Source organism: Leopardus geoffroyi, chromosome A3, assembly GCF_018350155.1.
Source record: "Leopardus geoffroyi isolate Oge1 chromosome A3, O.geoffroyi_Oge1_pat1.0, whole genome shotgun sequence".
Lineage (NCBI taxonomy): Eukaryota > Metazoa > Chordata > Mammalia > Carnivora > Felidae > Leopardus > Leopardus geoffroyi.
Window position 1 is genome coordinate 55,553,324 of NC_059336.1, and position 26,209 is coordinate 55,579,532.

The following is a 26,209-nucleotide window of genomic DNA, read 5'->3' on the forward strand; positions in this document are numbered from 1 at the left end:
GCCAATCAGGACTGGCTACTATTAACGGCCCTTAGCCCAAAATGCAGAGTCCTTAAATAAGGAAAAAAAAAAAAAAAAAAAAAACAAACCAAAAAACAAAAACCCAAAAAACCTCAAGACATCCAAACAGTTTTGTCATGATTTTTTTTTTAAATGCCCTTTTATAATGAATATAAACGCATCTTGAAAATAATGCTGTTTTCCAATACCGACTCTGGGTGAATGGGGTGCATTAGCAACCATTGTGTTAGCCGGAAGTAAAGGTCTCATTTGTGCGGCTCTAGACCCTGCGTGATGAGGTGCCCTTGAAGTAAAACCAGTGGCCAACAAAAAATAAATTGCAGCGGCACGAACAAGCCATCAAAGCGCACAGGCATAGCCATGTTTCTCTTTTTTCCCTTCCTCAGGTTACACAGAGCTCGTTCCCTCACTCTTCTGTGTTAAATGGGACCAGCGCACCAGGCCTAGCTCCAGCACTCTGCTCTGTGTGTGTGTGTGTGTGTGTGTGTGTGTGTGTGTGTGTGTTGGGTGGGGGTGGGGGGGAGCTGCAGCAGTACAAGTGAAAGCAAATTTCTCACGCTTACAGAAAACTCCACACAGGCCCCTTGCCATACATTCATTCTGCACTCTGGGTCCTAGAAGCCCATGCAGGACCAGCTTTAGCTGTGCCAACGAGCTGATTTCAGCTTGCACTCTTACTAAATCCAATGACACTGGGTAACAGCTAAATTGGTTTTTGGGGAGAAGGGAAAAAAAAGTTCCATATACATTTTCCTAAGGGGTAGGTGCATTAAGGACTGAATACAGATTTATTGTCTATTTTTAAGTGTTCCTGTGCCATGCCCTATGCTTTAAAGATGCCATAGGTCTGTACAGCAGGGGTTGAGAAAGCACTGAACTGGTTTCCCACGGTGCTGGAGAAACTTTGAGGAGAGTGGAGTGGCTGTGGGGCGGGTGATGTTGTGAAGAAGCAACATGTTTGGCCGCCATTGCTGTTGGCCGCCATTGCTGTGAGCATGTTGTTTATTGAGACTGTATAGTGGGACGGGGCGCTAACCGGCTGGAGGTGAGTGAGATTGTTTTGTACGGACTCTCCTCTCCCCCAACCTCCCAACAGACACTTCTTTATCATCACTTCCTGTTTGGTGGGATTTTCCCCTCTTGCCCTCAGGAAACTGAAGGGATTCCTCTGTCCTTAAAATAAACTGGCTTGGGGAACCAGGGAGAGTGTCAACCTATGAGATTTTCCTCTGCCTCCTACTGAGAATGTTCTTGCCAACCTTAGCCCCCTGGACTTTTGTTGTGGGAGCAAAGTCGCCACGCTCAGGGATGCAATGAGCTGGACTCCAAAGCTGACAGGAGGGGCTGGGCACTGTGTCCTCTCTCTTCTATCTTTAGCTCCCCTAAATGGGCTGGAGGGCGAATGGTCCACAAGAATTCAGGCAGCCTGTGCTCAATCTCCCAGTAAAGGGAGATGAGAAAAGATGAGCTCCTCCAAGCAAATTTGTTCTCATTTCCAAGCTTAATGACTCAAAAGAGATTTTCCACAGCAACAACAACAGTGACAGCAATAATAATAACGAGCACATTTTACTAAGGACTTAATGCTCACCGAATGTGCATTGTTCCTTTTAAGGCTCTAAAGGCCCTTTGAAATACTGCTTGTATTCGGGGTTTGACAGATGAGCTTGCAGAGGCACCTAGGGGCTAAATCACCTGCCCAAAGTCAAATGCTGGTGGTACCTGGTTTTGGTCCTATCTCTCAGAGACAATGTGTTTTTAACAGCAGTGCTTTACTGCTGTCCAAATTCTGGGGAGACCCTGCTGCTTTCTCCCCTTCTCGGAGTTCCCCAGATGTCCCCGCTGGCAAAGCAGTCCTGTGACATTTGTGAATGCAGCCCCTCCTCCCCCCTCTCCCCCCCCCCCCCCCCCCCCCCCCCCCCCCCCCCCCCCCCCCCCCCCCCCCCCCCACAGCAGGCTCATGTTAAAACAAGGCTGGTGAAGCCTCCAGGGCCTCCTTCCACAGCACTGCGACCGGCCATCAGCCACGTCTCCCAGCCCTGCGTGGTATAGCCACGTCTCCCAGCCCTGCATGGTATGGGCCCAGAATACGGCTCAGGATATTAACCTGGAATGATTATCACAATTTGGTTTGGATGGTCCATTTACACTGCAGTACAGCAAGTTGTAAGGATCTCAGAAAGTGCATGTGTGTGCATCTGTAAATTCCTGAGCTAGATAACACATAGAGCAACGTGTCAGTTTCTCTGGGTGTGAGCACCCCGGGGAAGAAAAGAACCCATTGATGGGAAGCCCTGTACCCAAACACGAGGTTGACTAAGACTTTGGAGATTACCCCTGCTTCCAGGCTGATGGAAGAGCCCATGGGGCTGTTTGGGCTGGTCTTTTTCTCATTGTGCCCAGCTCACGAACACCTTCGCAGGGACCGAGTGGATGCCTCGAAGCCACAGGCAGAGCTTCTGTCTTAAGCCTGCTCACTACCCTTGGCATCGTTTGGGAGACAGTGGAGCTGTTTCAGGGAGCGCCGGATAAATCAGTGAGACTGGACTCCGTGGCCCCCCAAGGGAGAGCTGTGAATCTGGGCACTGCTCCTCATTACGCTGACTAGGGATCGGAGTGTGCAAATGCCCGTTCCTGGCTGGAGGGAAGCGAGTGCTTTCATTCGGGGTCTAAGAGGAAATACAGTTAGCTGTGGAACTTTGAGAAACACTGGTGCTCTACTCACAGTAACAGTGACATAAAGGTTGAAAAAAAACCCCTCAATAATAATTGCATTCCAAATGAAATCTTCATTTCTGCCACTGGCCCCCCAAAGGGTAAAATGCTATTTGTAAAGGTCAAAGTGAAAAGGTTACTTGGCTTCTGGAAAATGACTCTCACCAATTAATTAATTAGCTATTAATTAGTTAATATTCTACCTCATTCCAAGAAGGAATTTGATGCGATTCATAAAAAACACGTGACAGGAGGGAACTAAAGTTGGAAAAATGAGCCAGGGGAAAGTCAGCATAAACTAATGTATACCCTCAAATGCTGTGCTCTGCTTAGAGATGCTAGAAAAGTCACATAAAATGACACGAGATAGGGTTTACTTTTTCCATAGTGCAGAAAAAAAAAAAAAAAAAAAAAGAAAAATAGAAAAAAGTTTTACAATAAGCTATCAATCTATGTTAACTTTTATTTGAAGAGACACTGCTTTCAAGATGAACTGTCAATTACATATGACTAGAATATATTTCCTAAACAACTTTGATATATTTCACCTCAAAGAAAATGTTCCGAAAGGAATTTACTACGATAGCTTTTGTATTTAAAACAAAAAAAAGCACATCTTGAGCCCATTCAAAATTTATATTGAAGAAATAGCACTATGGTACTCTTTGGCAATTTTTAATGTTGGCAATTGGCATTTTACTTCTATATTTACTTCCCATAAGATAATTTGACAGTTTGCAAAATATAGATCATATCAGCTTCTTCCCAGTGAGTCTCAGGAAATCAATAAATGATAATATGTTTTACAGTTTTTTCTGTTTTTTTTTTTTTTTTTTTTGTTTGTTTGTTTAGATAGTCAAGAGGCAGACAGTATAAAGAGCTCAATGAAGCTCCTTAGATTTAGGGGTATATAAATTCATGCACTAAGCCACAACTGGTTTAGAGATTTGGTTGCCTCATGTAACTTTTGCTTTCTGATTTTTCGTCTGTTAAACTAGGGTGAGGGATTTAGTTGGTCTTTGGCTGCCTTCTCGTCATAAAATTCTGTTGTTTTGAATTTTTTGTCATCTAGAGAATCCATTAATGTAAGCATGATTTTTTAAATATCGAGTTATATTTCAATTGCTATAGAACTTGCATGTCAAGAAGAATACAGGACATTCTATTATGCGGTATAAATCAATAAAATGAAAATGTATCCATTGACAACGTTTGTATTTTCACCTGTTACAGAGCTGTGCCGTCTTTGAATACAATACACTTTTATGCCCCATTAAAGCATGCTTGACATAGCTTTCAACTACTTGCAAATGCTGAGAAGTTGAAAAACATAACATTTACAAAAGATACATCTGGTGCATATTTATATGACTTGGAATAAGGAATCATTTAAATACTGCTGAGCTATCTCCATATTAGGAGAAAAGATATTCCGTCCATATGTGAAATCAGTAGTAAAATACATATAGGTTTAAATTTCTCTTACGCATTTTTTTTTTTTACTTGACGCATGCTAAAAATATGGAAATATTGATTAGGGCTTAATTCATCTATTTGAATTGTTGGAACTGCATTTCCCTTGAATATCGTAGACCACATCATTAAATCTAGTTTACATTCTAGAGGAGATAAGTTTTGAAAGGGGTTAAAAGTAGCACTTTCTACTTAGAAAAGTTGCTTCTTCTGGCACCAGAGTTCCTAATCTGGGGATCATGGACAAGTTCAACATCCAAAGATCAACTTCAAAGGCTCTCTGAAACTCCCGAGTTTATACACAAACATTTGTGTGTGTGTATATGCACATGATTTTTTTTTTTTTCCTGGTAAAAGCCTAATTTACCACAGTATCTCAAAGAGCTTTATGACTGTGGTGTAGTGGAAAGACTTTAAATGATAAAAAATACTTGGGGTTACTGCCTACTACTGGTTTAACCTACCTTCTGTAGCCACTTGTCTGCTACAGGTCTTATCTGTGAAATAAAAGGGTCGTGCTGGATCATCTCAGATGCCCTTTTCAGCAACCACATTCCGTAGTTCCAGGTGGGAAACTCACCTCCATTCACCTAAATACTCAGGCCACCAGTGCCGTCAGCATTTGCCGTATCCTGTGCATTTATTTTTAGGTTGTTACTGTGCAGTTTCTGAGTGGAGTAAAGGTGAGTTACGCTGAATAGCGTGCAGGGCTGCATACATATTGAGTTGGGAAAAAAGAACACCTAAATTGTACAGCTTTTCTAGAGTGCCATGTGGTACAGCATATGAAATATAACTTGTACCCTGCAGCTCACACACACTTTAATTAATGTTATGGGCTGTGCTTTAAACGGAGAGAAGTGAGAAAATCAAGGTTAAGGACGCTCTGTTCTTTACTATGTAGAAGGGAAAAAGAGACAGCTATGTAAATTAAGGATTTCGTATCTCCTTGTCAATTTCTTATCTGTTGTCAGTTTGAATGATTTCTAAATCAGAAGAATGCTGAAGATCTGTTTTCCCATCAGTTTTGAGCCTAAGGAATTTGGAGCTGGAGTACTGAGCCAGGAAACAGTCCTGTTTTGAATTCAGAGGCTCTACTGCTGAGCACAGATGCCAGGCTGATGATACATTCCAAAAGGTTCGGCTTGATATTTCAACCCCAGAGGTCAGAGAGAATTCGTGGAGTGGGCCGGTGAAGAGTAGCAAATGTGGCTGGGAATCTGCTGTTGGCGCCCTTGGGAGAAGAGCGCCTCAGCAGGCTCTCTACATTTTCACATATTTGACTCAGTGGACCTCCAACATCTAGAAGGCTTTCTAAAATTTTCACTTCGCAGTTAGTTTTTCTGGTGTTTGACAGACCAAACCTCCAAAGCGGATCTGATCTGTTACGCAGAATTTCTTAATTTGAGAGGTATTGACTGGACAGATTGTCCCACATTATTATTATTATTACTACTTTTTTTTTGAGCCCATAAGATCAATCATGTCAGTGTGGCAGCTGGGTGTAGGGGCTAACTCCACGCAAGCTACAAACCAGATTCCAACCTCAGGCAAGTGCTTGCTCTCACCTTTCCTTCTCTCTTTCCCCAGATATTTTTCTCTGTCGTAGATCTATTAAAACTCTGCCACTAGAGTAAGAAGTGGTAACTTTTTCTGAGTTCAAAGCCCCACGGAGACTATTTTTCCGGGAGGATGGCTTTGAAAGGGTTCAGTAGAGCCGAGATGGATGCTGTCGTGAAGTTCATGGGAAGTCTGACTTGGCTCATATACGATACATGATGATGTATCCTGATGACACTAGGAAACCTGAGATTTATTTATTGTTAATTCATATTTCTAATGGGTGACAGAACTTTTCACGACCAACTGGAATGACAAAAAAGGGCACAATTAAGGACAGAAATATCACAGACCAAATTTTGATGGGGAAGGAAACGAAAATATGCTTTTTTCCCAAAAGACCATAACTCTCATGCCCCGAAACTTGTCAAAACCAGAACTACATCCTGCACTGAATGTTTCCTTAAGCAGTTAAGTCATTGACCTACCTCTTACGGTTATTTATTTACCTTTGTGGAAAGATGCGTTGATTCCATCTGAGTACTAGGCCACCCCAGGAGGTGGGAAGGAGGTCAGAGTAAATTTGGCTAATGATGTGGCATTTTCATCTTTGGAATGAAGGGAAATAAAAGACTGATGCTTACTATCGATGCCGTTTTGTCTCTACTGGAAGAGATCTGAATGACCGAAGCTGTCCTGTGAGAACTCTGTGTTCTGTCCGCTCTGCTTTTCCTGAGTCCTCCCCTGCCCCACCCACCCCTAGCCCCGTGCAGCAATTCTGTGCTTTGACCCTTGAGCTTTCTCCCTAGGAATGTTCTCCCGGGAACCTCTTTGAGCATATTGGTAAAGCTACCACAATAAGATTGAATGACATGCCATCGATAACATTAGCTGTTTTAGGTTTAACTGTAGCCCATTCAGTCAACAATGTATGTGTTTATTCCCCTGCATATACACGGGGTAAATGGTATTTTACTTCGGTATCGTAAGGACCTTGGAAGATGAAATAAAGTGTGCCAGAAATACCTAAGGAAAAAAGATGCCTTACAGGTCGAAAGTACTGTTACCTTCACCGTGATTCAGTGTTGCTGTGCAGCGGGAGGTCATAAGACATCCCATGAAATGGAAAGTGACAGAGAAACAAACAAAAAAAGAGAACTCTGGCACTCTTTTGCCACGGACTCTTTCACGTCTCTTCCCTGAGGTCCCAGTATTCCTGCTGTAATTAACATACATTATTTTGATTTGGAAACACGATTGGTTTATCATGATAATTTTTTTTTTCAGTTGGATAGCGTTTTCAGGGGGATGGAATTTCATCTTGGAGAGCTTATGGTTTGCAGAGGTGAGAATTGAAATCCTTCAACTCAGATTTCTTAGACTGGTGTCTACCTAGAGAATATTTTCTTATGTCTTTTGAATTTTTATATTCGTGTAATTATTTATTTATGTGAATCACAGGACAGTGTTTTTCTTCTCCCCTCCTCCTTGGTTTTATTAAGAAATAATTGACATGCATCCTTCTCTAAGTTTAAGGCATATAGCATGATGGTTTGATTTACATATATTGTAAAATGATTACCACATAGGTTCAGCTAACATCCGTCTTATCATATAGATACAGTAAAAAGAAAAGAAAGAAGAGAGAAAAGGAAAAAAAATATGTTTTTTCCTCCGTGCAATGAGAACTCTTAGGATCTACTCCCTTAACAACCTTTTTTTTTTTTTTTAAAGTTTATTTATTTTTGAGAGAGAGCACGAGAGTGTGAGCAGGGGAGAGGCAGAGAGAGTGAGAGAGAGAGAGAGAGATTCTAAAGTAGGCTCTGCACTGTCAGCGGAGAGCCCGATGAGGGGGTTCAGTCTCACGAACTCTGAGATCATGACCTGAGCTGATACCGAGTGGAATGCTTAATCGACTGAGCCACCCAGGCACCCCAACAACTTTTTTATACATCATACAGTTATCATGTTGTGCATTGGACCCCCGGTGAAAGTTTGTGCCCTTTAACCATCTTCCTGCAATTCTCCCTTCCCCTGGTCCCCACCTCCAGTAACCACAAGTCCGATTTCTTTCTCTATGAGGGCTTTTTTTTTTCTTTTCCTTTTAGATTTCACACTTAATTGAGATCTTAGAGTATTTGTCTTTCTCTGACCTACTTCGCTTAGCATAATGCCCCCAGGGTCCATCCTTGTTGTCACCAGTGGTAGGATTTCCTCGATTTTTATGGCTGAATAATATTCCATTGCTCTATATATCCCAGGACTTCTTTATCCATTCATCCCTCAATGGACCTAGGTTGTGTCCGTGTCTTGACTATTGTAAATAATGCTGCTATGAACATGGGGGTGCAGGTATCTTTTAGAGTTAGTGTTTTTGTTTACTTTGGATATATTCTCGGAAGTGAAATTGCTGGGTCATAGGGTAGTTCTGTTTTTAACTCTTTGAGGATGCTCCATACTGTCTTCCGTAGTGGCTGCGGAATTTATAATCACACCAGCAGTGCACAGGGGTTTCCTTTTTTCCACATCAATGCTAGCATTTGTCATCTTGTGTCTTTTAGGTGATGGCCATTCTGTGAGTATGAGGTGGTATCTCATTGTGGTTTTAATTTGCATTACTGTCATGACTAGTGATGTTGAACATTTTTAATGTACTTGTTGGGCTTTTATGTATCTTCTTGGGAGAAGATCTGAAAATAGTCCTTTGCCCGTTTTAATAATTGGTTTTGTTTTTGTTTTTCTTTTTTTTGCTATTGAGTTGTATGAGTTCTTTACATATCGTGGATATTAACCTTTTATCAGATATATGGTTTATCAATATTTTTTCCCATTCCATAATTTGTTTTTTTGCTTTGTTATAGTTTCTTTTGCTGTGCAGAGGCTGTTTAGTTTGATGTAGTCCCACTTGTTTATTTTTGATTTTTTGCTTGTGCTTTTGGTGTTTTATCCCCTAAATCATTAGCAAGACCCACGTCAAGGAGTTTTATTCCTACGTTTTCTCTTAGGAATTTCAGGACTTAAATTTATGTTTGTAACCCATTTTGAGTAAATTTTTGTGGGTGGTGTAAAATATGGGTCCAGTTTCATTACATGTGAATATTCACTTCTCTGGCCCCATTTATTGAAGAGACTGTCTTTTTTTGTTCCCATTGAGCATTCTTGGCTTGCTTGTCAAATTTTAGTTGACTGTATATGCTTGGGTTTATTTCTGGGCTCCCGATTCTGTTCTATTGGTCTATTTGGTTTCATGCCAGTATCATGCTGTTTTGATGACTATAGCTCTATAGTATAGCTTGAAATTAGGAAGTGTTATATCTCCTGCTTTGTTTTTCTTTCTCAGAATTTTATTTGCTATCTGGGATCATTCATGGTTCCATATAGATTTTAGGAGTATTTTTTTCTACTTCTGTAAAAAATGCCATTAGTATCTTGATAGAGATTGCATTGAATTCATAGATGGCTTTTGATATTACTGACATTTTAACAATATGAATTCTTCCAATCCATGAATATAAGATATGCTTTTTATTTGGGGCGCCTGAGTGGCTCAGTCGGTTAAGCGTCCGACTTTGGCTCAGGTCATGATCTCACAGCTCGTGAGTTCGAGCCCCGTGTCGGGCTTTGTGCTGACAGCTCAGAGCCTGAAGCCTGCTTCGGATTCTGTGTCTCCCTCTCTCTTCCCCTCCACTGCTTGCACTCTGTCTCTTTGCATTGTCTCAAAAATAAATGAACATTAAAAAAATTAAAAAAAAAAGATACGCTTTTTATTTATTTGTGTCTTTGATTTCTTTCCTCAATGTCTTTAGAGTTTTCAGAGTAGAAATATTTCACCTTGTCCGTTAAATTTACTCTGAAGTATTTTGTTGTTTTCAATGTTAATGTAAATGGGATTGGTTTCTTTATTTCTCTTTCAGAAAATTCATTGCTAGTGTATAGAAACACTACAGATTTGTGTATGTTAATTTTATATCCTGCAACTTTACTGAATTCATTGATTCACCCTAACAGTTTTTTGCCTGACTCTAGGATTTTCTCTCTATAAAATTATGTCATCTGTAAATACAGGCAAGTTTACTTCTTCCTTTACAATTACGATATACCTTTTATTTCTTTTTCTTGCATAAGTGCTCTAGGCACTTGAATAGGAGTGGAGGGAGTGGGCATTCTTGTGTTGTTTCTCATCTTAGAGGAAAAGCTTTCAATGTTTCACCATTGAGTATGATATTAGCTGTGGGCTTGCCATATATGACCTTTGGTACTTGAGAGATGTTTCTTTCATACTGAATTTGTTAAGAGTTTTTTTTTTTTTATCATGAACGGATGTTGAATTTCATCAACTGTTTTTTTTTTTTTGCACCTATTCAGATGAGGATATGATTCTTTTCTTTCATTTTATTAATGTGATGGGTTGCATTAATTGATTTGTGGATGTTGAGCTATCCTTGCACCCAAGGGATAAATTCTACTTGATCATAGTGAATGTGCTGGTGAATTCTGTTTCCTAGTATTTTACTGAGAATTTTGCATTTATATGCATCAGGAATATCGACCACTAATTTTCTTTTGTAGTAGTGTCCTTTTCTGGTTTTGGAATTAGGATCATACTGGCCTATAAAATGACTTTGGGAGTGTTCCTTCCTTTTTGATTTTTTGGGAAAAGACTGAGAAATATTGGTGTTAATTCTTCTTTAAATGTTTGGTAAAATTCACCAGTGAAGCCCCGACCTGGTCCTGGTCCTGGGATATTTTTGATTACTGATTCAATCTCATTACTAGTAATGGGTCTATTCAGATTTCCTATTTCTTTTGATTCAATCTTGGTAAGCTATGTGTTTCTAAGACCTTTTCCATTTCTTCTATATTGTCAAGTGTGTTGGCATATAATTGTTCATAGCAGGCTTTTATGATCCTTTGAATTTCTGTGGTATCAGTTGTGTTGTCTCCTTTTTCATTTATGATTTTGTTGATTTGGGTCTTTTCTCTCTTGTTCTTTTTTTGGTTAATTTAGCTAAGGACTTGCCAATTTTGCTTATCTTTTCAAAGAACAAAGTAGTTTGGTTAATCTTTTCTATTATTTTCCCATTCTCTATGTTATTTATTTCTGCTATAATCTTTATTATTTCCTGTCTTCTGCTAACTTTGGTTTCAGTTTGTTTTTCTTTTTCTAGTTCTTTAAGGCATAGAGTTAGGTTACGTATTTGGGGTTTTTCTTGTTTCTCACTGTAGGTGTTTATTGCTATGAATTTCCCTCTTAGAATTGCTTTTGCTGCATCCCTGTTCTGATATGTTGTGATTCCATTTTCATTTGCCTCAAGCAGCTTTTTTATTTCCCCTTTAATACTTTTTTTGATCCATGGGCCTATCAAGGGGTGTTGTTTAATGTCCATCTGTTCATGTATTTTCTAGTTCACCTCTTGTTCTTGGTTTCTAGTTTCATGCCATTGTGGTCAGAGGAGATACTTTGTATGATTTCAGTCTTCACACATTTACTAAGACTTGTTTCGTGGCCTAACACATGGTCTATTCTAGAAAATGTTTCACGTGAGGTTGAGAAAAATGGGTATTGTGCTGTTGTTGTTGGATAGAATATTCTGTACGCTTGTTAGGTCCATCTGGTCTATAGCGTTGTTCAAATCCTCTGTTTCCTTATTGATTCTCTGTCTAGATGTTCTATCTATTGTTGAGAATGGGGTATGAAAGTCCCCAACTATTATTGTATTACTGTTTATCTTTACCTTTATTTCTGTTCGTTTTTGCTCCCATGTTGGGTGCATAAAATCTACATGTTTTTTCATATTGTATAGCAATAACGGATTATTGTAGTTATGGTAACTTTTCTACATTCTTTTTTTTTTTTAACTTTTAAACTGCAGTTGGAAGTGAATGTGTAAGTGAATAATGACCATTATTACCATATTGCAGAATCTATGACTACATATATATATATATATATATACACATACATATATATATATCCCATTACCATGATATTTACAATACCGTTTTATGATTTTATGTTGTTAATTAGTGTTCTTTTACTTCCACCCAAAGAACTCCCTTTAGTATTTATTTTAAGGGAGATTTGGCGGTGATGAATCCCTTCAGCATTTGTTTGTTTGGAAAAGTCTTTTTCTCTCTTTTGCTTCGATGGCTTTGCCTGGCATAGAATTCTTGGTTGACAATTACTTTATTTCAGTATGTTGGATATGTCATCCCATTCTGTCCTGGTCCAAAAAATTTCTGGTGAGAAACTACTGGGGGTTTCCTTGTATGTAACCTCTCTCTCTCTCTTCTTTATTGTTCTTAAAATTCATTGTTCATCTTTGATTTTGACAATTTACTTATAATGTGTCTTGGTGTAATCCTATTTAGGTTCAACCTACTTGGGATTCTTTGGGCCTCATGGATCTGGATGTCCATTTCTTTGCCGAGGTTTAGGAAGTTTTTAACCATTATTGGCTAAATTATTCATTCTTTCCCTTTCTCTTTCACTAATCCTTCTGGAATTCCCATAATGGGAATATTGTTTGTTTGTTTGTTTGTTTCATTATGTTCCATAGTTCATGTAGGCTTTCTTCATTCTTTTTTTATTCTTTTATCTTTGTTCTCTCTCATGGATGCTACCCAATGCTCTATCCTCCAGATCACTGATTCTTTCTTCTGCAAAGTCAGATCTACTTTTGAAACTCTCTATTAAATTCTTTAGTTCAGTTATTATTTCTTTCAACTCTAGGATTTCTTTCTCTCTCTCACTCCCTTTTGATAGTTGCCTTTTCCTTAGGAACTATTTTGTTCATGCTTTGTGTTCCTAACTTAGTTTAACTATATGTCTGTGGTTTATTGTGGTCCACTAAACTTCTTTAAGAGGATTATTCTGAATTCTTTGTCTGGTGGTTTGTAGATCTCCATTTCTTTAGGGTCCGTTATTGGAACTTTATTAGTTTTCTTTGGTGGGATTATTTATGTGATTCCTCATAGTCCTTGATTCCTTATGTTGGTATTTTCACATTTGAGTAATTGTGCTCTTCTTTCGGAGTTTACAGGTTTTGGCACAGATGGTTCTTCACCAATCAGCTCAGGTTGGCTTTTTGGGTGTGTGTGCTGGTAATGTCCTTGGGAAGGTGGGACATACTAATTATGGTCTGTTTTTGGGTGAGGCAACTGTTGAGGCTGATTCACAGCCCTGCACTGGCAGGGAAGCAGGACCAGACCCAGAGCCTGTCTAATTCATTGTTTGGTCATCCAAAGCAGGTTAGAGTGTTCTCTGGATTCCCTGGGAAGATGAGGCCACCAGTTTTGCTCTGCTGAGAGGGGAGGCCAAGACTGTGCTTTCTGTTCAAGTGATACTTTTGGTAGGGGTGTTGCATGGGCTCTGAGGCTTCCTGTTGGTTCTGGTTAGGCTCCTTGGTTGGAGGCTGTATTCAGTGATAAGTGGGACCACAAATTGGATTCTCTTCCCCGGGGCAGCAGGAGCAGCACCCTAACGCCTTTAAAGCTCATTATTGTTTCAACTCAAGCCAGCCTGCACCCCAAGTTTCCTGACCGAACAGGGTCACTGCAAACAGTTGGCTTTGCCAGGGCCATTTTGCTAAGTAAATATGAAATAGGCATCTGAGTGAAAAAAAAAAAGCGGCACACTGATAGATGTCCTGTTCTCCCAGTGAAAGCCCAGAAACCAGAAATCTAAATGATTCTTTCACAGACGTTATGTAGAAAATATGACCATGACATTGCAGAAATGACCCAGGACAGTTTTGTAAACTATATTTTTATGCTCTAGGCTGGAAAGCATTATCATTGTAAGTATAGAAGCGTTTTCTTTTTTACTATTTGTTTTAAGAATACTATGCAGTGTCTTAAGTTTCCCCTCACTCTTATATTATCAACAAGGAAGATTTTTCTGATGGAAAAGATTGCTAAAAGAGATCAGGAAATGTGCTTTTTCGAGGTATAATTCTCCATAAGAAAAGGCATAGACTACTAAATTATCCAAATAAAGTAGCATGGGCTATTAAATTATCCCTTCAATGTTAGGAATTTATGAGTGAACATTCACTATGCAATACTGAATGTTCATATTGTAGATCCAGAATTGTTTAAAAAGCCATTTTGCAAATAATCTGCTGTGAGGAAGCAGTGTAAATTCATTAAAATTGAGGAAAGCACATCATGTGTCTATATCCTTAAATGGCTGGCCTGTTTGGACTGAAATGAGTGATAATTTCGCTATAAATTCCAGTTAAGTTGGTGAACCAGTTAACTCAGTAAACAAATTAAGTGGGCTAAATTAAAAAAAAAATAGATTGGATGATTAAAATAGATAGATCAAAATTAGAGAATACCATAAAGGAATATTCTCATTTCCTCCAAAATGAGAAATTTCTTGTGCTACCACTCCCACAGAAATGAAGCAAGAAATTATGTATTTTTAAATTATTTGAGATGAATGTGTAACTTTTCGGGTATGTAAAGTAGGAAAATAAGTGGAGAAAAGTACTTGAATAAAAATCTGGAGGTTTACAACAACAACAAAATATATTTTTTAATGTTTATTTTTGAAGGAGAGAGACAGAGCATGAGCTGGGGAAAGGTCAGAGAGAGAGGGAGACACAGAATCTGAAGCAGGCTCCAGGCTCTGAGCTGTCAGCCCAGAGCCCGACGCGGGGCTTGAACCCACGAGCTATGAGATCATGACTGGAGCTGAAGTTGGACGCCCAACCGACTGAGCCACCCAGGCACCACCCCTTCATATATTTTTTTAATTAAGATGCTTTTGTTTATTTTTTAAAAATCTGCCTATGTTTTGAGTATTACAAGATTTTCCTTTCTCTTATTTTTGTTATGCCTTCTCAAATAGCTAATGGATTTATCAGCATTCTTTTTGTTTTTAATGTTTTTTAAAGTGTATTTATTTTGAGAAAGAGAGAGAGAGAGCACAAGAAGGGGAGGGTCAGAGAGAAGTAGAGACAGAATCCCAAGCAGGCTCTGCACCATCAGTGCAGAGCCCAATGCGGGGCTCGAACCCACGAATTGTGAGATCATGACCTGAGTGGAGATCAAGAGTTGGACACTTGGGGCGCCTGGGTGGCTCAGCTGGTTGAGCGTCCGACTCTGGCTCAGGTCATGATCTCACAGTCTGTGAGTTTCATCCCCACGACCGGCTCTGTGCTGACAGCTCAGAGCCTGGAGCCTGCTTCTGATTCTGTGTCTCCCTCTCTCTCTGCCCTTCCCCTGCTCACACTCTGTCTGTCTATCTCTCTAAATAAATAAACATTAAAAAAAAAAAAGAGTTGGACACTTCACCGACTATGCCACCCACTCACCCCAGATTAATCGGCATTCTTAACCTGGATCGGATGATTTGGCCCCCTGGTGATTTTTCTAGTGCCTCTGATACCTTTTTCAGCTTGTTTTCTAAGGAGACAGTATGTATTCACTTTTTGCAGAAATAAATTTGGAGCCTTTCAAACTCCTGAGTTTTAGTATTTTTCATTTTGTTTCTTGGATTTTCTTCTCTTTTGCCTCCCCCGCCCCTCTTAAAGTTTAAAATTAGTCTCCCAGGGGCACCTGGGTGGCTCAGTTGGTTGTGTCCGGGTTCCGTTCAGGTCATGATTTCGCGGGTTTGTGAGTTCAAGCCCCGCATCGGGCTCTGCACTGACGTCTCGGAGCCTGGAGCCTGCTTCGGGTTCTGTGTGTCTCCCTCGCTCTCTGACCCTCCCTGCTTACGGTAACTCTGACTCTCTCTCAAAAATAAATAAACATTAAAAAAATAAAAAAAAAATAAAATTAGTCTCCCGTTCTCACATTTGTTTTTGTTTTTGTTTTGCTTCCCGCTGTGGGCCCCTTCTCTCCCAGTGATATTGCTGGGATTTCTTCTCTGTCCCACCATCGAGTTTCAATTTTCTTTTATGCATCTATTGACACTTCTTTAGCTATAGTATCCTTATCTTTCCCTTTTTTGTTTTCTTTTATAGAGATAGCCATGCTGTCTCCTTTCTATGGGGATTTGCCAAGCTAGTGGAAATTTCAAACCAATATATGTTGATGGACAACTAATTTTTCATGCAGTTTTCGTTGAATTTCTAATCGACCTTCCTCCCTAATTTCCTTTTTTATTTTATTTATTTATTTATTTATTTATTTATTTATTCAACGTTTATTTATTTTTTTTGGGACAGAGACAGAGCATGAACGGGGGAGGGGCAGAGAGAGAGGGAGACACAGAATCGGAAACAGGCTCCAGGCTCTGAGCCATCAGCCCAGAGCCTGACGCGGGGCTCGAACTCACGGACCGCGAGATCGTGACCTGGCTGAAGTCGGACGCTTAACCGACTGCGCCACCCAGGCGCCCCCCTAATTTCCTTTTTTAAATGTTTATTTATTTATGTTTGGGAGACAGAGACAGAGAGAGAGAGAGAGAGGAGAGGGCATGCACAAGCTGGGGAAGGTGGAGGGGCAGGAGAGAGGGAGACAGGGAGAGAATCCCAAGCAGGCCCAGCGCCCTGCGCAGAGCCCCATACGAGGCTCAAACTCACGAACCGTGAGATCAGGACCTGAGTGGAAATCAAGAGTCAGATGCTTAACTGACTGAGCCACCTAGGCGCCCCTCTAATTTCTTTTTAAAAATTTTTTTTTTCAACATTTATTTATTTTTGGGACAGAGAGAGACAGAGCATGAACGGGGGAGGGTCAGAGAGAGAGGGAGACACAGAATCGGAAACCGGCTCCAGGCCCTGAACCATCAGCCCAGAGCCTGACGCGGGGCTCGAACTCACGGACCGCGAGATCGTGACCTGGCTGAAGTCGGACGCTTAACCGACTGCGCCACCCAGGCGCCCCTGCGCCCCTCTAATTTCTTGTCCACAGTCGCTCAGCCTTGCCCTCTGTCTTCGTAATGGGCGCAAACCCTGTCTTTTTTACTTGTATGTCTGGACCCTCCTATGTTTGGCCGGCTTTGGTTGCATCTAAGAAACTTTAGGCTGAGAATTCTGCCTAGCCAACTTTAACATGGGTATTTTATTTTATTTTATTTTATTTTTTAGATCACTCTTTTGTTTTAAGTTTTTGTTTTAATTCCAGTTAACATAGAATGTTATATTAGTTTCAGGTGTACAATAAGCAGGCGTTTTATGCATTCTTTCCATCAGCTATCCAGGTGCCACTTCCACACCCATCCTTTCGGGAAGAGACTTGTCTGGAAGGAAAAAGACCCCTTAGATGGGAGGCGGCACCGTGTGCATGTTGGGTCAACCGACAGACAGACAGGGTTCTGACAGGGGCTCTCCGCTTACACTGTGTGTGTTCCCGTGCGTCAGCCACCGAGTTCTGGGCACCCTTCTGCATGCTTGGAGACAATAACACCCAACTCGCAGGGTTTCAGTGTGCATTTTGTACTTGGAGCATTTCCAGCAGGTTTTAATTCCCTCTGTACTTACCTGTGGTCGAGATGTCAGAAAACTTACAACAGTTAGACACAGCAGACACGGTGAACGTGACAAAAGCTGGGGGTGGTAGAAATAATGCCATCGCCATGGCACTTTGAACATTTCAGAGCAGTCGTGTTGTCCATTTCACTTAATCTTTACAATGACCCTGAGGTCCGGTGATGACCCCTGGCCCCTCAGCAGGGAACTGGAGCGTCTCTTTAGGGCACTGCCGCCGTGTGATTAATTTGGGAGGGAAGAAATGCCCCCGAAAAAGCCACGTGGGTATCAGGAAGCTAATGGCCAGTAAGAGATCATCCTGGGGGTGGAAAATTGGAGCCATTCAGCCTTGTAGAAAAGAGGAGTTTTATGTTTCATTCCCAAGTTCAGAGAAAAGAAAACCTTTCCTTTTCTTTTCCTCTTTGTTGTTGCTGGCAAGACTCTGTAAGACTGCAACTCACATATAAGACACGCTGGGCCAACTTTTCAAAGAGCCTCTATACTTTGCATGTGTGAGATTTTTCATGCATAGCTACAGCTCTGGGTGGTGGTAGATCTTGTGGGGTGGAGGGGAGGGTGGGCACAGATGGGTTTTTCACATTTGCCACCTCACTTTGAATGTGTAAATGTACTAATTTTGTGAGATTTGGTTTTCTTAAAAGTAAGCGCTCTTGAAGCAGGCTTCTATCTGGAGCAGTGTAGTCTTTAAATGAACAGTTCCGAAAATGATCAGGAATCCGCGCCTGTCTGCCCGGACAGCGGTAAGAAGGTGGTGCATTGTTTGAAACAGAACTCAGTCGGTCGGCTGAGAGCTCCAAATTATGTTGCAATTTGTGTGGACGAGACTGGTGACTTTCGGTTGCTTACAGGGCATGTCATGCCTTTTTTCCTAGCACTTTCTGTCTCAATTGGATCTTCACTAGGGAACGATTGAATGTCTCCGAGTTAGTGATTCAATAACAGAAAACCTGGAGGGGTTGGTTGCTTCTCAGAAAGACCTACATTCCTTCTTTCTGATGTGACCACCAGTAACTTTAAACTCTCCAGGTTTGGCTATTTGCCATCGATGTTGGTTAGGATAGCAAAGGTTACCTGATAGTAGAAAATACCCATCAAAACCTCAGTGGCTTAAAAGTACAAGAGTGTATTTCTTCTTTTTTTTTTTTCTTTTTTAAGTTTTTTTTTTAAAGTTTATTTATTTATTTTGAGAGTGGGTGAGCATGAGCAGTGTAGGGGTGTAGACAGAGAGGGAGAGACAGAATCCCAAGTGGGCTTCGTGTGCTGTCAGTGTGGAGCCTGATGAGGGGCTCAATCTCATGAACTGCAGTTCAGTTCTCATGAACTCACAGTTTCAGGTGTACAATATAGTGATCCGACACTTCTATACATTACTTGGTGCTCATCGCAAGTACTCTTTTTAAAAAATTTATTTATATACTTTTTTAATTGAGAGAGAGAGAGAATATCTTAAGCAGGCTCCACACTCAATGTGGAGCCCGAGGCGGGGCTTGATCCCATGACTCTGGGATCATGATCTGAGCTGAGATCAAGAGTCAGAAGCTCAGCTTGTCTGGGCCACCCAGGTGGCCCATACACCCCTTAACCCCCATTACCTACTTCACGCATCCCCCCACCTGCCTGGAAGTTTACTTCTTGATCCCATTGAGTGTCCAGCATGGGTCAAGGAGAGGTGTCCACCAGCTGTAGACAAATAGGGTCTCAGAATGATGGCAGCTCCTCTCTGCACCTGTTTCTGCACTCAGCCGCAGCAGGAGGAAGGGGACATGGGGAAGATCGCCCTGGCTGGAGCTTCAGCCCGAGGTGACACCTGCCATTTCTCACGTGTCATGGGTCAAAAAAGTCACATGACCATGCCGAACTTCAAAGCCCTGGAAGGGACGTCCAACCCTACTCTGAGCCTAGGAAGAGGAGAGAACTTAACAAACTGCCTATGACCACCTCATCATCCACTGAGCGTAATCACACAGGGAAGGAATTCGTCTGTGTTTCTGGTAATTAGCACTGCCAGGGCTAATTTCTCCGCCCCAGACATTTCTGAGCATTGGTAAAAAAGTGTCGTCGCGTATGTTCCACAACAGTCCCCAGGAAGCGAATGTTCTGCATCCTTGGGAGCTTATAGTGCAGCAGCTTCAAGGACTATTGATACCTTGAAACGCTTTCAGTGACAATGATTATGATGAAAATAATAGTGAAGAATGGAAACGTACCCACAGAGAGAACTGCACCCCTTAAGCTGTGCTTTAGCTCTCCTTCTTCCCATTGAAAGTGCCTCGCAAGTCGTAATCAAAAGACAACATCTTCATGATCAACTTAATCAACATTTGATGGGGAGGGAAGATAAGGCTCCGAGAAGACAGAGGAGACTTTTCAGAATTAGGTAAGATTTTGAGCAATTGAGTTTTTTTTTTTTTTTTTTTTTCTATACATTTCACAATCTAGGGATTAAAAAAAGGTCACGTAAGAGAATTAGAGACTCAGAACTGCCTTGGGGGCCGGGTTTGGACTAAACTTATCTTTCTTCCCCTTCAGTTTGTCTTTTTTTTTGGTTTGTTTCCCTTTCAATTTTCCTCCTGGGGTACTTTTTCTCCTCCTTTAAACTTAAAAGACAACTGGCGTTAAAAAATTCCATACTCCCTGACTTTCAGGTTCCAGAAAGGGGTGGTGTCTTACTGTAGCATTGACTTGGACTCTTTTATCACATACACCACTTAGGTATAGCCCTTTGAAGAATGCAGATGTGGCCACGATTTCCAAAGTTGGGGCTACATTTTTCCTGTCAAATTCTGCTTAGACACCAGCACCGGGAAACTGGAAGGACCAGTCCGAAGTGAAGTGGGACAATTGCCCAGTGAATCAGGGGGATCTGGCAGAATCAATCGGCAGGTCTCACTTCGCGAATTCACCTGTCTGCTCTGATTTGGATGTGATGCTCCAGGCCCGTGCGGATGGTGTTCAGAGTGGACTTTTTTTGGAGGTGATTCCCATTGACCACTGAACTGTGGAGATCAAGGTTCTGTCTTCCCCCTTGCAGGAAAGGATGGCATCTTGGACCCTTGCCTGTGGCCTGGGTAGTGTTACAACCTTCTGTGAGGCCTCTGGGCATTTGTGTCTGTAAATACTCTTGCTGGCTGAACTAATGATGGAGAGTAGAGATTCTGGCCCAAAGCTAACACCCTAGAGCTTTACTCCTCCCTCACCCCCCCCCCCCCCCAGATATTAACAAAACAAGGACGTTATCACATTACCAATCCTGGGTGCAACTGAATGTTTGCCAAGAATTCCACGCTTCCCCCTCCCATAATACGTTTTATTTTTCTTTTGGGGATTTGTTTTCTGAGTCAGTTTACTTCTTCGTGGTCCAATAATCACCAAATGGAATTCTCTCCATCTTTCATCCTTCATCATTAGGGGGAAAAATACGGTATCATTTTCTGGTGAGGAATAAATATCTCAAAATGAAAGACAATATTTAGTGACCAAAAAAAAAAAAATCCCTCAAGAGCACTATTTTTTCTGATGAATCAGAGCTGGAAGTGGTTAAGGGCTCAGAGCATTAAAACAATGAGCACTCAGGTCCATTCCTTCATTTTCATAAGAAAATCAAACATCCTCTTTTAAGGATGTAGGGAGTTGCTTAACAAATCTTTCAAGTGAGCCATAGATAAGTGCATTGACATGGTTTGAGGAAATGCATAGAGGAAATTAAAAATATTTATTTTATTGAACTAATATTCCCAGCTGGAGATTAAAGTAGCAAATGGAGCCCACAACTGTAAGGTGGATGCTATTCGGCCATTTAGTTTCTATTTACTTAGTTCCTAGCTGTCAACTTGAACTTGAGTGGAAGTTTTCAATTGTAAACATCTTAAGTGCTTATAGGAGTGTTCCTTGTATATAAAATGGGGTCATCTCCGATTATATTTTTGGATAAAAATATGTGGAGTTTGATTTTCTTTGAGCTGGTGAATTTTTTTTTTTAATACGCACAGAATTTGAAATTCCTGGGACTCTAAGTTTGACTAAAATTTTGCTGTGGCGTAGAGAATTATGATTTCATGATCGTGCTAGTCGGGAAAGTTTCTGATGCCATTTTATAATGGCTTTCAAAGGAAAACATTTTTGAAGGCGTTATTTAGGAATCGGGGCTCGCTACTTTCATTTCGGGCTGCTCCCTCTTAGCTATTGGATCTGAGCGTATGCTATTCAAGCTTCGTTGTGGTCGTTTCAGTCATCAGTGTCTTCTTCACGGATGGACAACCGTAGTACTTTTTACTTTGGATTTATAAGGGAAGGGGTATCTGGCATGCAGACATATCACACTGAGATAGTCATGTTTGCTCAAGAGGCAAGATAGTCGCCGCAATAGGTAAGCTTCCATCAGTAGTTACTGTGTTCCAGGCAATAGACTAAATAATTTTATGTCCCTTATTTCTTGTGGAGCCAGTTACCGTGTTGTAGTAACCATAATTATCATCATTTTACAGGTGAGGAAATTGACCTCTCAGAGCGGATACCTAACTTTCCCACCAGCCCCTAGCTGGCATGAGGCAGAGCTGGGGTTCTCCTGGTACGTGCCGGCTTGCTTTCTCCACCAGACGTTGTGGGGCTTCTCTTACAATGACAGAGACCTGGGTGTTTAAAGATGGTCCTAAAGCTCCTGGGGCAAAAGGTGATAAATGCAAAAGCAGGGCTGCGTTTTTCCCATCCCCTCCCAGTTCATAGAAATTCTCCTGCAAAACAACCATGCATTTGCAAGCAGGCTTTTCCATGGAAAAACTAGCGTGGGCACACATTCAATTCAATTCCCACCGTGCTTTTTCACAGAGGTTCTTCCACAAGATTACAAAGACTGGGAACCTAGCCTATTATTATTAATAATTTTTAAAAGTTATTCTGGCTTCTTTCAGGGCCATATCAGTTTCAAAGATCGCTGTCAGGGTGGGAGCAGCTGAAGTTGAAATGGCCTGAATGCTAAATGTAGCCTGAGAGCGGAAACTTTGTTCTTCAGAGTTGAAAAGTCGGTGGAATATTCATAGAAATGTAATATGAGCACAGGATACCGAGTCAGTGTCAAAACTTTGTTCCAAACCATATTTGCTATTTGTAAAACTGGCTCCTCAGGGAAGAGCCTGGGGGATGAGAGGGCAAAATGGGGTGGATTACAGCATGCCTTGAGACACGGCTGTGGGTTGGGGGCTCTCTTCCCCACAGAGGGAGGGTCTTTTCTCCACAGGAATTAGAGTTCTAGGGGGGCAAAGGTAGTGGGGTCCAGCCTTTCCAGGAGGACCCTCTCTGCCTCGGATATATGGAAACCTTTCCTTCATGTTTCCACCTAACATTTGTGCCTGAGTTTGAAAAAGGAACAATGGAGAGATCTATGTGGAAATCGTTGTGTACGTTTTTTTGCAAGTGCAGAAGTGACTCCATTTGCTTTTTCCTTGAAGTTCTCCTGATCAAGATATTGATAAAAAAACAAAAAAAATCATGGCGGTGTAGATCCCAATGAGTACCATCTCCTGACGTTGGGATTGTATCTTAAAACTAACCAAAGGAATCATTTACTGATGACCCAAATTTCCTTTCACGAATTAACAAATTCTCTCTCATTTTTCCCCCCGTGGAACTCTACTCATCTGTAGTTAATCTAAGAATTAACATTTAGCAAATTACTGCCTTCAATGAGGTATGTGCCTAGTGGCTCGGTTGATTAGAACCCTGTGCTAATGAGATCACGAGTTTAGTCCTCAGGAGGGCTGGTTCCCTTCACCATGGTCCCCCTCTGAACCCCAGCCAGGTCTCTAAATGAACACTGCTTACAAGTGGCCTTCTGGGGAAGAATCAACACAGATTTTTCATCATTTGTGGGAAAAACAACAACTCAAAGCAGATGCCTTGAGTATGACAGTGATCCCATGGGGTAACAAAATGGCACCCTAGAGGCTGCAAAGACTTTTTGCAGACTATGGAAGGCTTTCGGGCTGGGAAACAGGTTTGGTATGTGTAGGTGGCTCCAATCCTACAAAGTTAAAGGGGGAGTGTCATCTAGGAACAGTAGGAAGCTGGATGCCAGGGGGCGTCTGTGGGGACAGACTGAGAGGAGCACACTTCGAGGGACACTTGAGGGGAATTTTGTTGAGTTTTCACTAATCATTTCTTTAAAAGACGGATCATTCTGGGCCTCCCCACTAAGGTCTGTAGTCATGCAACCCATGGGACCATTTATTTCTTCCACAGCCAGGCCACTCCAGCCTTTTGTCTCAGGCTGGCAGGAGACACAGTAGCTAAGAGCTTGAAGAGCAGGGGTGGCTCTCACTCTCTTGCTTTCTCTCCATTTTCCACTCCCAGAAACCACTTTTTCAGATCCAGGTCCATTTCCAAGGCTAAATCTCTCCCAAGCCTGACTGGGTGCATTGATATCCTCCGAGGCCATTTCTTGGGTTTAGGGAAGAATAATGCGTAATGAGCTCCAGCTGTGCCTGGTGGCATTCCCCCCCATTGAAACCAGCAGGCTTTACTGGCTTTCTCCCATTTTCCAAGAATATGCTTCTCTAGGCAAGGGACCACCTCCTTTTTTTTTTTTTTAATTAAAAAAATTTTTTAACCACTGCACCCTTATCACCTAGCAGATTGCTTTGTATTTAGAAGTTCAATAAATATTTGTTGAATATTCAGTTATGCAATGGGTTCCACTTGAACAGGGGCAGTTTCTTAAATGTTATCATTTTATTTTTCTCTTTACAAAATTATACGTGCTGACGGGAAAGAAATTAGAAAACAGAGAATAAATATCAGTAGCCTTTCTTGACATTTTGGGGTGCATGATATTTACATCTGTATGCATATCTATCATCTATACGGGACTCAGACAATACATATTATTGTGTAATCTTGTTTTTACTCCTATAAAAATCTTTGCATGATATTACATATTGATATTATACACTCTTCCGCTTGTTATCTTTAATTTTTTTTGGAGCACTTTATTGCATGACTGGACTTCAGCTTAATCAGTCACATATTAAAATCTCCTTGTCGCTTAAACTTTCTACACAGTTTTGTTTATTTCCTTGGGACGAATTCCTACAGGAGGAATTGCATGGTTCCGTGGTTTTCTAATTCACTATGTGTTGGCAAGTTATGGGTCAGAGAGGTAGCACCGATATGAACTCCCGCCTGCAACAATCTAGCGAACAGCCACTTTGCTCCCTTGAACTTGAACGGTATTATCTTTCTTTTATGTATTTGCTGATTCACAGGCAAACGATATCCATGTTCGTATACTTGGCATCTCCTTTATTAGTAGTGGAACTGAGTATTTTTTCATGTGGCCATTTTAATGCCTGCTTTGCAAGTTGACTGTTGACATCTTTGAAGAGCTATGTGTTTTGGGGGCCAGTAGACTTACTCCTCTCTGTTTCACAGGGTTATTGTAAGAATTAGTTGAAGCAATCTATTCGAATAAGCTTAAAACCTACAAAGCGATACACAGATATGTTGATGAGGTTTGTGACCCGGAAGGGTGAGGGTCAGAGGGAATGGTACCTGCCGACAAATGGGCTGAGTAAATGGGTACCAATGAAGGCCTGTGTGAGCTCTGCCAGAGGAGAGGGCAGGGAGGGACACCTGTGAAGAAAGGGAAAGAAGACCTGGCCTGAAGATCTGTTACCTTGAGAAGGTCACTGGGAATAGACAAGGTCAGAGATAAGACAGGGACCGGCAGCTCCACATGGGAGCCAATTAGAAACAAAAGGGAGCAAGATGGGCCCGGGAGCTATAGGAGACGATAGAGATCGTGCCCCGGGGGTGCTCCGCGGTCTCCCTGGGGGCTGGGGTGCAGGCATCTCCTCAGATGCCCCTAAACCAGCCACGGAAGAGAGAAAACATCAGCAGTGCCACTTTTCTGAAGGCTCATCTCCAGTCCAGTGTGACCAGGCCAGGTGTGTTTAGAACACAAAGGGCAGCCGGTGCCACTGCCCACAGGTGTGATCTTCTGGCAGGCGCACACCTGTGCTTTCCTGTAAGTCCCGGGAGTAACCACATCTGGGAAAGGGAACAATAGACAGAAATAAGTGGCAATTAGTTAAAGGTAAAATACTGCACTAAAATTGCCCAGCATGTATATTACCCCAGTTATGTAAAATAATATATATAAATATATGTCCTATGGGGCGCCTGGGTGGCTCAGTCGGTTGGGCGACCGACGTCTGCTCAGGTCATGATCTCACCGTTTGTGAGTTCCAGCCCCGCGTCGGACTCTGTGCTGACAGCTCGGAGCCTGGAGCCTGCTTCGGATTCTGTGTCCCGCCTTCTCTCTGCCCCTCCCTCGCTCATGCTCTGTCTCTCTGTCTCTCTCTCTCTCTCTCAAGAATAAATAAAACACTAAACAATAAATTAATTAAAATAAATATGTCATATATATAATTATAAATATGTTAATATGTTATATACCTGGTATATATAACTATATATAGTGTGTATGTGTATACAGTAATATGCAATACATATACTATACATATAGTATGCATATTACTATATATATGATATATATATATTTTACCACATATATAAAATATATAGTTATAGGCATATACATGCATGCCCACGGTCATCTCCAGAGAGTGGTAATGAGGGGAGACAAGGAGGATGAATTATCTTTGCTTTTATTCACGTGTTTAGGTGTTGCTTCACTTGTTCCAACAAATACGTATTCATTCTCTAATCTGTAAATGATCGAGTAAAGAAAAAAAATTGTTGAGACTAAAAGACGTCTGCTGTGCGTGTGGCCTGGCCCTGTCACTGCAGCATGGGTGGGGATTTGTTGGGCAGCAGAGCGGGCTGTCACCGGAGTCCCTGCTAACTCGGACAGAGGAACCCCTGGAAGTCCCTGACCGTCACACCTGGGCCCCGCAGAGTGCTGGGCTCATTGGCACGTCACACTTAGATGACAGGGGCAGCCGTGCCTTCTTGGCAGGCAGGACTCTAGCCAACAGGTAAGA

General features: G+C 41.6%; 1 long non-coding RNA gene across 6 annotated transcripts in view; it reads left to right on the forward strand.

Moving 5' to 3' along the window:
• LOC123580617 overlaps window positions 1-26,209 on the forward strand; it is a 107,907-nt gene that overhangs the window by 14,323 nt on the left and 67,375 nt on the right. The gene's annotated exons all lie outside the window — the stretch shown is intronic.